General features: G+C 36.3%; 1 pseudogene; it reads right to left on the bottom strand.

Moving 5' to 3' along the window:
• Positions 1-373: 373 nt before the first annotated feature.
• On the bottom strand, positions 374-2,717 carry LOC101094236 (annotated as a pseudogene).
• Between the last annotated feature and the right edge of the window lie 9,251 nt (positions 2,718-11,968).

Raw genomic sequence — 11,968 nt, 5'->3', positions numbered from 1 at the left:
TTATTTTCAAAAAAGTGCAAACTCTTTCTTCGCATGGTTTATGAGGAACTTCATGATCTTGTCCTAGTGGACAAGATCCTACTGGATCTTGTCTCTGGTCTTTGTCTTCCATTTCTTCCCACCCATACCTGGGCAAAATTACTCCAGTTTACTTCCTCTCATATCTTAGGATACTGCCATGCTGCTTTGTATCACTCACATGACAATAACTCAGCTGACTTGCTCCATTCATCACCAAGGTCCCTCAGCTTATGTACTATGTACTTGCAGCTCAAAATTTAGCTCAAAATTTAGCTGGGGAGTTTTTCTTCCATGAACAGCTTATCCTGCTGTATTATCATTTGATGCCTATAGTCCCCAATGGCCCCTGAGCTTTGTGAACATAAGGTCCACACTGACCTGTTCACATTGCATTCTTATCACCTAGACTGGGGCCTAGAGCATACATATTAGATTATCTAAGCACATTTAGTGAAATCAGGACCTTTATGGCTTTAATGAATTTAATTTGATGATCTAAACCTTCTTGGTGAAAGTGTTGTATGCTAGCCAAATAACATCACACATTCTATTCTTCACTTATGTTTAGTTGAAGCTCACACTGAATGAATTCCTTACAACTCAGAAGAAATGTTGTGACTTGAGTCCTAGCAAGGGTAACTCCTGACTCTGACCTGACTTGGCTTCTAACACCTGCATCTTTGTTTTCCAAGACAAAGTTGAATCTTGCAATAAACTTTAAGGGGAAGGAGGAGCTGAGTTGGGCATGGTTCCTAAAATTCCATTGGAGAAGCACATGTGAAAGAAACCTTTCCTGGGAATTCCTCTGAGCTTCCAATTCTGAACCATGGTGACATTTTATTTCAGATTTCTGAGTCGGCAGCCTGTTTAATAACAAAATAATGTTAGGAAAAAGTCATTAAAGCTTCGTTTGCTGTCCACCTATTTGGGATAACCTGAGAACATTAACTGTTCCAGAAAAGGAATGGAAAACAAACTGAAGGTACTAATTAGCATGAATTATTAATAGAATTTATTAACAAAAATCACATCTTATTTTTTTTTCTCATTAAGCATTTGTTTTAATGGGTCTTGAAATTTTGTAAAACGATTTTCGGTCAAGTTGTTTCCATTAAAAAAGTACTGATTTTAAAAATTAGTAACTTAAAACTCTCTCTCACACACACACAGTTCAGAAATCATTTTTCCTTCTGAGGTTTTATGATGCATGGTTATCATTAACCAGTCTTTTCTATCAAGCTTAAATGGCCAATTGACACAAACAGTCCTGAGACCACTCTTCCCCCACTGTTACTATTGGGGTGGCAGGTATTGGGGATAATATGATTTAGCCTTCTGAGCTTTCTGGGAAGACTTGGTGACCTTGCCAGTTCCAGCTGCCTTCTCGTCCACTGCTTTGACGACACCCACAGCAACCATCTGTCTCATGTCACAAACAGCAAAATGGCCCAGAGGAGAGAAACTCTCAAAACACACACAGGGTTGCCAGGAACCATATCAACAATGGCAGGATCATCAGATTTCAAGGACTTAGGGCCATCTTCCAGCTTTTTCCCCAGAATGATGATCAATCTTCTCCTTCAGCTCAGCAAACTTTCAGGTAATGTGAGCTGTGTGACAACACAGCACAGGTGCCTATCCAGCACTGATTTGGTCTGGATGGTTCAGGATGATCACCCGAGCCATCAAGCCAGCTGTTTCCAATGGTGGCTCATTTTTGCTGTCAGCAGCCATACTGCTATGACAAACATCTTTGACAGGTATGTTCTTGACACTGAAGCCCACGTTGTCACCAGGAAAGCATCATGGTGCCTTTCAACAGATTTTGCTTCAGTTGTAACACTGACTGGAGCAAAGGGCACCACCACGCTGGGTTTGAGAACACCAGTCTCCACTGGGCCCACAGGGACAGTACCGATTTCACCAATTTTGTAGACGTCCTGGAAGGGCTGACACAAGGGCTTGTTGGTTGGATGAGTTGGTGGCAGCATGCAATCCAGAGGTTCAAGCAGTGTGGTTCCACTGGCATTGCCATCTTTATGGGTGACTTTCCAACCTTGAACCAAGGCACGTTAGCCCTTGGCTCCAGCAGGTTGTCACCATTCCAACCAGAAATTGGCACAAATGCTATGTCCAGATTGTTGCCAATTTTCTTAATGTAGGTGCTGATCCCTTAACGATTTCCTCATATCTCTTCTGCTTCAGTATCTCTTCTGTAGAGTGGTTCAGGGAATCCATTTTGTTAACACCAACATGTAGGAGTTTCACAGCCAGGTGTGGAAGCCAGAAGGGCATGCTCATGGGTCTGCTCATTCTTGGAGATACCTGCTTCAAATTCACCAACACCTGCAGCAACAGGCAGGACAGTACAGTCAGCCTCAGATGTGCCTGCAAGCATGTTTTTGATGAAGTCTCTGTGTCCTGGGGCATTGGTGATGGTCACATAATGCTTGCTCGTCTCAAATTTCCACAGGGACATACCAATGGCGATACCATGTTCACTTTCGGCTCTCAGTTTACCCAAGACCCAGGCATGCTTGCAAGGGTTTTTTCTCAGCAGCCTCCTTCTCCAATTTTTTCTATAGTTCCTTTGTCAATCCCACCTCAGTAATAGGTCAGATGACCAGTAGTGATAGACTTGCCTGAATGTATATATCCATGACAAACATGTTGCTTTGAGTCCTTTCCTTTCCCATTTTGGTTTAGGATTAGTGGTGGTTTTTATGTCACCTGTGGTCTGGCAGCAAAGCTGTATGAAAAAGCTGATTTTATTATTTTTTTTTTTAATTTTTTTTTCAACGTTTGTTTATTTTTGGGACAGAGAGAGACAGAGCATGAACGGGGGAGGGGCAGAGAGAGAGGGAGACACAAAATCGGAAACAGGCTCCAGGCTCTGAGCCATCAGCCTCATTTTATTATTTTTAAAAATTTAAATAAACAGATCCCTATGAAAGATGCATAGATAGCATAATTATATTCTGTTCACCTTTATGAAATTTGAAACATTTTTTCTTTCTCTAAAAAGGAAAGCATACTTATTATTATTGTTATTATTATTGTTATATCACTTTATTTTTAATATCTTTCATAAAGATTGCTTAAAGACTAGAAGAAATTATAAAAAGAGCTTTTAGGAAATACGATATAAAAGGAAAGGTTAGTAATCTAGCATGGACATATTCTCTGTTAAAGTTAAACTTTGCATTCAAAAATTTTAAAAAATCTTCAGGATTGGTAGACCACACCAAAGAAATTTTGAGATCTGAAGAATATAAAAATCGAAAATATTAATTACAGCAAATCTGAATATATGAAAGACATTTAGTTTGTCCTGGATAAATGAGAAGAAAATGTCTCAAATTGATTTTTTATTTTTTATTATTTGAGACAGATAGAGCAAGTGTGGAGAAGGGCAGAGGGGTAGAGAGAATCTGAGGCAAACTCCACGCTCAGCCCAGTGCTGGACATGGCCAATCCCATGACCCTAGAATCATGACTGGAGCCAAAATCAAGAGTCTGGCACCCAATCAACTGAACCATCCAAGCACCCCTCCAATTGATTTTTATTTTACTCAGTCCTCTGAACTTTGATAATTCTGAAAGGATGGCCTGGCAATCCTTCTGCATACTGGATACAATGCTATCAGAATATCTTCTTCCCTCACCCCTCCTTAAGAAATTACACACCTGCAATATATCCAAGGAAAATAATTTACCCTTTCCCTATTACTCTTGTGTCCTCCAGGTGGTATAGTCTATATAGTGTAGTGCCTTATAGTAACACGTTACAAAATGGAAAGTAACGTTTTTTTGTCATTTTTTTTTCTATCTTCTTTGCTACAAGCCATGGAAGACTAACACTGCTAAAAATAATACTTAGCTCAATGAAGGGATCATTACATACTTGTAACAGAAGGTAACTCTGTGGCCAGCCTCTGCCAAGTGAGTCTTAAAATACATACATCCTCCAAATGGTATGTATTTTGAGTAACTACAATTGTATTGCTTCAGGCAAAGTACTTGCAGACCTAAGACCAGACTGGCAGAATGTGCTGAACAATTAACTTTTGTATTAAATTAGAAGTACTTTCTTTTAATTTCAGTTGATCGTAAGGCATAAAAGATAAAGAAGTTAAAAATAGCTGAAGGGTGTATGACAGAAAAATAAGTCTTCACTGTTTCAAATTTACTAGTAATTAAGACAGCTGTGTGAATAATGAAACATGCATAAGTCAATTTTCCCTCCCACCATATATTCAGGGAATTTTGACCTGAGTTTATAAAAGATCATACATTCACACAAGGAAGTTTGGATTTTTTTTTTTTAATGTAAGGAAAATGCCATGATAAGTTCTTGCTTGTACCATATTTGTTAATTGTAGAGAAGTTAAGTTATACAGTATTTTAAAAAAATTTTTAATGTTTATTTAAAAAATTTTTTTAACGTTTATTCATTTTTGAGAGACAGAGAGAGACAGAGCACAAGCAGGGGAGGAACAGAGAGAGGGAGACACAGAATCCGAAGCAGGCTCCAGGCTCCAAGCTGTCAGCACAGAGCCCGATGCGGGCCCGAACCCACAAACCGTGAGATCATGACTTGAGCTGAAGTTGGATGCTTAACTGACTAAGCCACCCAGGCACCCCAGTGATACAGTATTTTTAAAGAAGTAAATTAAAGTTGCTCAAACCCAGTAATTACTATTATAAAGTTTGTATTTTATTATATACAAAGTTATTCAAAACTATATTCTATATAAATGCATTTAAATTTAGGGTAATGATATTTCTATATCTATCTCTATATCTATAGATATATCTATAGATATAGAGATAGATATAGATATAGATGATATAGATATAGATATAGATAATTTTTCAAGACAGAATTTCAAAGCGAAGTATTAATTTGAACAATATTTATTGGCATTTTTGTACCACATATGAGACATTATGGCAGGTATGGGAATAGAGATATGTGTAAAGCATAATCACTTTCCTCAATACACAGACTAGGAAATGAAATAAAGATTACTGAATACTTGCTATATACAGTAGAAAGTAATAGGTTAAAAATGTATAAGAAATACTATTTTCTGAGGGTGAGAATGAATCATTGTCAAGGGGAGGGGGCCGAGAGACGGGGAGACACAGAATCTGAAGCAGGCTCTAGGCTCTGAGCTGTCAGCACAGAGCCAGACCAGGGGCTCGAACTCACAATCTATGGATGACTTTCACCAGTGACAGTTGAGGTAGAGAAGGAACAGCCTTGCCTTATATGGCATGAATGTTGATGTGTTGAGGGATTATCAACACTCACTTTCTCAGGCCTCATCTTCAACATCTCTCTAAACCCTCTGGGTAGCACCCTCAGGAACTTCTGCTTTTTATAACACCACTGCACAACAGAAATACAATGACAGCTACAAATTTCATTTAAAATTTTCCAATAGCCACATAAAAAGTAAAATGAAACAGAAGAAATGAATTTTAATGGCATTCTAAACCAATATACCTAGAATAGTGTTTCAATATGTAATTAACATAACAAAAATATGACAAGATCTTGCTACAGGTTGAATACTTATTTGTGTCCTCCCGAAGTTTATATTTTGAAACCTATGTAATGGTATTTTGAGGTAGGATCTTTGGAAGGTGATTAGGTCATGAGGATGAAGCACTCATGAATAGGACTAGAGTCATTATAAGAGACTCCAGCAAGCTCCTTCACCCCTGCTTCCATGTGAGGACAGGGCAAGAAGACAGCCCGTCTATGAACAGGAAACGCTCTATCAGTGTCTTATCTGGCACTTTCCAGCCTCCAGAATTGTGAGAAATAATTTTCTGAGATTTAGAAACCACCCCAGTGTATGGTATTCTGTTATAACAGACCAACAGACTAAGACAGGTCTCTTACATTCTTCTGAAGGCCTTGAATTTGGTGTGTAATTCATACACCACATACTAACATCTCAATTCAGATTAGCCACATCAAGAGCAGAGTAGACATACGGGGTTAGCAGCTATCCTATCAATTATCACAGCTCTGCAAAGTGTCCTCATCTATGTGTTTGTCTCAGAAAGATAGCTTAAAATCTGGCAGCCACATCTCATAGACTTAAAGGAGGGTAGAGACACACAAAATTTTGTTTCTATGCATGCCAGTATTTCTTTATACATCTCCTGATTTTGCTCCTTCCTTTCTTTTTTTAAGCAGAAAATTATATTGTACTGATCCATCTTGGGAAATGCTCTTTTTATTTACTTGTTTGTGCCCCTCCCGTGGTATTTTCCATATTACCCCATGCACCCCCCCACTAATGACAACTTGTTTGAGAATGCCTATTTAATGTTGCATTTCCACAATAATTAAAATCTATTTTGTTCACGCCACGATCCTCAAATGCTGAAGAGTCAGCATGAACACTTACATTCTCCAGTTATTCCCAGAGGCAACTGTCCTCTGCAATTTGATGTAAAGTGCAGGTGTTAGAAATAAAAGTGGTCCTGAAAGCAGAGCTGTTGGGCACCACTGTTATGTTGTATTCTTCTTCTGGCTTGAAATTTGATGCTTTGATGGAACTACTATCTGCATTAACTTGACAAATCTCCCTATATATACATTTAATGGATGAAAAGGCGAAGGCAAAGAGGAAAGATTAATTAGCATGTCAGAGGTCACGTAATGATACAGCGACAGAGACAGTAACAGAGGTACGTACCCAGGAAATAAATTTGCAGGCATTTACACAAAATACTTGGAAAATTAATTTATATGAATTTAAACTGCTCAGTCATATTAGCGTCATGTAAATGCTTCTGTATTACTTTTGTGTTTGTTGTCGATCTTTGTCACAGGAAAACTGATTTGTGTCTTTATATTGACCTTTCTAACAGTTGTTAGAAAGGTTCTAACAGTTGTTATGTGTTATGTAATCTAATGATCCGTGAGATCATTACCTGAGCCGAAGTCGGACACTCAACTGACTGAGCCACCCAGGTGCCCCAAACATTAAAAATTTTTTAAAAAGAGTACTTGCAATTATAAATTCTTTCTCTGCCTTTTTGAGATGTAAGTAATTACATATATAATGTTTTGTATATAATATTATATATATAGTTTTAAACATATATAGTTTTCTTAACAGCGATACCCCAAGACCTGACCTTTACTACCCTCCTGCTTGTACTCACTGACCTTTGTCCCACATTGTCCCTTAAGCTCTTCTTTCCAGTTTATCACTTAACTCAGACAAATGGAAACCAAAACCACTCCTCAAGTGATAGCAACTCTCCTGAGAAGATCTCCCACCTGCCAAGACCACCCAGACCAGTTTGGTCAAAACCTTGAACTTGTACCTGCACAGAAGGACCATAGAGTGACTCTAGAATGACCCACAACAACCTTTACCAGATTATAATAGTAAAATCTCTGACCAAGGAGGAACATAGGCCTCATCTACATAACATACAATGTATGAATAGGCATGTTTCATTAAGGTGCAGGCGCAGCCTTATGCCTGTCTCTACATATGGTGACAAGGCTTCCCTATCTAAATATTCATCCTAACCCTGGGTAAAGGAACCCATTCACCCTTGCTCGGGGAGTCATGGCTTTGGAAGTTATTCCCCATGATCTCCTTATTTGCTGCAAATAAAGTTTACTTTGTGTGACAACTCACCTGGTGTGTCTGTGGCTCACCAAGAAGTGAACCCACATTGGTTCAGTTACAGTTTTAGATATACATAATTTTGGATATGTATATAGCTTTAGCCATATATATAGTTTTAGGTATTACATAGTTTTAGGTATGTGTATTTTAGGAATACATTCAAAAGCAATAATCAAAGATTTATGAATAAGGATACTTAATATATATGTATTTATATATTATATGATTCTAAGTCTTTAGTGGTTCAACAGGAAGTTCTGTCTGGTTTTCATTTTCATATTAAGAATACAGCTTTGAAATGTAGCTCTGAAATGCATATATATATATATATATATATATATATATAATTATCCTCTGACGCAGTACTTTGAAAAATTCATTTGATTGTTTATTTTTTATTTGTATAGAATTTTTTAAAAAATTTTATCTCATTTTTCCATCATGATAAGTAGACTTATTATTTTTTAGATCTTGGTTCTTTACAATATAATAATAACTTCAAACCCAGTAAGGGTTTGGAATGAAAATATTGTATCTTGAAATATAATCATGATTTTATATGCATTCTATCTGAAATATGATTTATTGAAACAATCTTTGTCTTCAGAAAGTATCCTGTATACTTTAAGTGAAATATCTTTTGTGAGACTAAAGAAAAGGTGTAGGTTGTGTATTTTCTCTTAATAATATCCTGTTATCCTTTTATAAAGCTGCATAAGAAAGACTTCTCTTATGTTTGTGGGAAGAATAATTGCTAAAAGGAGATTGGTGACAATATAATTATATAATGTATCAGACAACATCTTAACAAATCATTGTTTACACCATGGCTCATTTCTGCAATGAAAAAATAACACAAAATGAAAAACAGGTCTGATTCTCATTTCATTTCAAAAAGTAAATGTCAACATATTTGAATATAATTTCTACAATTTCAGATTGTATAACTTATGATGGTATCATTATAGGAAGTGGGAGCTACCATTCTCCATTAATATGGTTTGATATTTTTCCAAAATAAAGTGTTTTGATCTTATCTTCAAACTAAATATATTTTCTCATGAAATATCTGCACAATTCCTCCACCTCAGAGAATTAAATATTATTCAAGAAAAGCTAGCACTGATTATGAAAAAGATAGAAGTCAAATTATCAACTATTTTATCTTTATTCAATTATATTATTGAATATCTGGCATACAGTAGGGTCCTTCATAAACACTTATTAAATAAATTAATCTTGCATATGGTAGTTTCTTTTTTTTTACAGTTTAATTTTTAGAAGTTCAATCTCTCTTTTTAAAGATAATTAAAGAAGTTTTTATAAAATAAATTTACAAGCACATTACTCTTTTACCAATTACCTTCCATAATAGTGTCTGAGTGACTAAATGTTTTTAAATATACTTCAATAGCATGAATATATTTTTGCTAATTATCTTCATTGATACTCTGCCTCTTTTCTTCTGTCACAAAAGAAGGATTGCTTTCTTATTTTCTGGTTCCTTCCCTTTCCACTTGAAGAGAACCATCATTTCACTATTGAGTCTCAACTCACCTGTATACTTAGCTGTTCCTTATTTATAACACAATTTCTCTGTCTCTCTATAGGTTGAAGTCTATTCTATATTCAGGAACCTCCCTTGACTTTACATTCTGTTCCAGTTACCACTTTTTGTCACAGTCTGTTCCATTTTTGAGACACATTTTTATTCCTTTCATGGTTTCTACTGATAAAAGCCTCAAGGCTATGGAATAGTTTGATAGTAATTCCTCATCTTGAAGATTCACATACAATGAGTTGTAAGAATTAACACCCGAATACTATACATATCTGAGGTCCGTGGTTTCAATTTCTCCTCAGTTAATTATTTATTTTTATGCAATTGTCTTGAAATGTTGTCAAGCTTCCTCTCTCTTGCTCAGGCTTGTGGAAAGAATTTTACTAGCTCTTTTTTTCACGATGGTATAACTTCTCCGACCCCTAATTTTCTTCAGGAAGACCAGCTCCAGCTCCTTATGCATATGTAGCCTATTGCCTCAACCCTTCTTGAGTGACTATCAAAACCCCAGACCTCCATACTCCAACCTAGTCCGATTTCAACACTGTTTTCACACTCTATTTCAAATTTGCTACCTTTGGATTTTCACCCTCTATTCTCTTGAGATATGCATTCATTTACCTCTTGTGGATCTTCTATTGCTTAGTTCTTCTTTCTTGGTTTACTATTTTAGGGAAGCACTTTCTGTCCTAGCTCCCAAAGTACGGAAGAAAAGATGAATAAAAGGTGAAATTTTGAGACCTTAGATACTTTGCAATATCCTTATTCAATATGAATGCTTGATGGAAGGGTGTCTTGGGATAAAATATTAGATTGGACATTTTCCTAAAAGTATTTAAGACTTTTTCTCAATTTTCTTCTACTTTAGAAGTGGCTACAAAAGATCTTATATTATTCTTGTTTATGAACTTTGATTATAATTGTCTGTCATTCCTTCTGTGTGAGTTTTAAGACTATTCCTTTATACACAATATTTTAAATATTTTGTGTTTGATAAGAGGGTTTTTTTATGTGCTGGGATGATTATTGATGAGTTGATCCTTTCAATCAAAAAAATGATTGTTGGTTATGGTAACTTATTTGTCTTGTTTCATTATATATTATAAAAAACTCCTTTTTTTTGCAGAGTGTTTTGGATATTAGAACACATGAGATAATAAAATAGAAAATATGTGCCATTAAGTAGTTTATATTCTAATAGAGGTAGACAGATTTTTTAAATATATATATATATATGTTTATATATATGTGTGTGTGTATATATATATATATATATAGGCATTTAAGCATGGCATGGGTAATGATTAAGAGAGAAATCAAAGGTAAGTAATCAAACAAGTGGATAGTAGGACATGAAATAATGGAAGAAGTGAAATAATGGAAGTAAGGTAGATTTTATAGGGACTTAAGGGTATTCAATAATAATATAGTTATTTGCATAAACTAAGACCCTTTTTAAAAATGAAAATATGAATTAATAATAACTATGCAAGGAAAATAGGCATAATCTGAAGTTTTCTTGGGTAAACCGACATAGGTTCACCTTAATTGTACATAATTTTAATACATTTCATGTTACTTTGAGTAAAGTGGGGAGACAGTCCATGTGTGTGTGTGCGCGCGCACATGTGCACTCACTCATGTGTGTGCAGGTGAGTGACATGATAATTTTTTAAAGGGATAACCATTGTTACTGTGTTGAGTCCATATGGTAGGAGAACCAGGGTGAAAATAAGGAGACAAGTTAAGGGTCTTCTGTGGTAATCTGGGTGAGAAAAGATGGTGGCTCTGAATGGGGTGATGGCTGTGGAGGTGTTGAAAAGTACTTGGGTTCTAAATATATTTTATTTTTTATTTTATTTTTTTTTCCAACGTTTATTTATTTTTGGGACAAAGAGAGACAGAGCATGAACGGGGGAGGGGCAGAGAGAGAGGGAGACACAGAATCGGAAACAGGCTCCAGGCTCTGAGCCATCAGCCCAGAGCCCGACGCGGGGCTCGAACTCCCGGACCGCGAGATCGTGACCTGGCTGAAGTCGGACGCTTAACCCACTGCGCCACCCAGGCGCCCCTCTAAATATATTTTAAAGGTAGAAATGCAGGTTATCCTGCTAGATGGGTGAAGGCAATGAGTAGGCCATTAACTGGGATTCTATTTCTTCCATGAGAGTTTGAGGAAGCACAGAAAGAACAAGAGAGTTAAGAATGCAAGGAAACTACAATGATTATTGTTTCAAGGAAACTACAATGATTGTTGAGCTGGATAAGGAGGGAAGAAAGACACTGAGGGGGAAGGTGCATTGAAAAGTGAATATACCAGAGTATGATACTAAAGAATTCTAGGGACTGTCAGAGATGGACTAACAAATAGAGGAAGTGAGCCAGAAAAATGAGGTGTTTTTTGTTTTTTTGTGTTTTTGTTTTTGTTGTTGTTGTTGTTGTTGCTGTTTTTTAGAAAATGGGAAAGTAAAAAATGAAGAGCTGACATTCTGGTACTGATAAATTCTAGGAAGTTACGACGCTTGAAAATGAGTGGTTGGCATTGAATCACAAGACAGAAGTTAAGGAACTGACAGAATGGCAGCAGAATCATCTTGTCTATATTGAAATAATAGTAATTAAAACATGAATGATGTTAGAGACAATTACAAAAGCCAGGGGCTAAATGAGTTTGGAAGTAAAAGGGAATGGCCTTGAAAGCCAGTGAATGAACACA

This window comes from Felis catus, chromosome F2 (assembly GCF_018350175.1).
Source record: "Felis catus isolate Fca126 chromosome F2, F.catus_Fca126_mat1.0, whole genome shotgun sequence".
Lineage (NCBI taxonomy): Eukaryota > Metazoa > Chordata > Mammalia > Carnivora > Felidae > Felis > Felis catus.
Note: the sequence above shows the minus strand (reverse complement) of the source record. Positions and strands in the feature narration are given on the sequence as shown.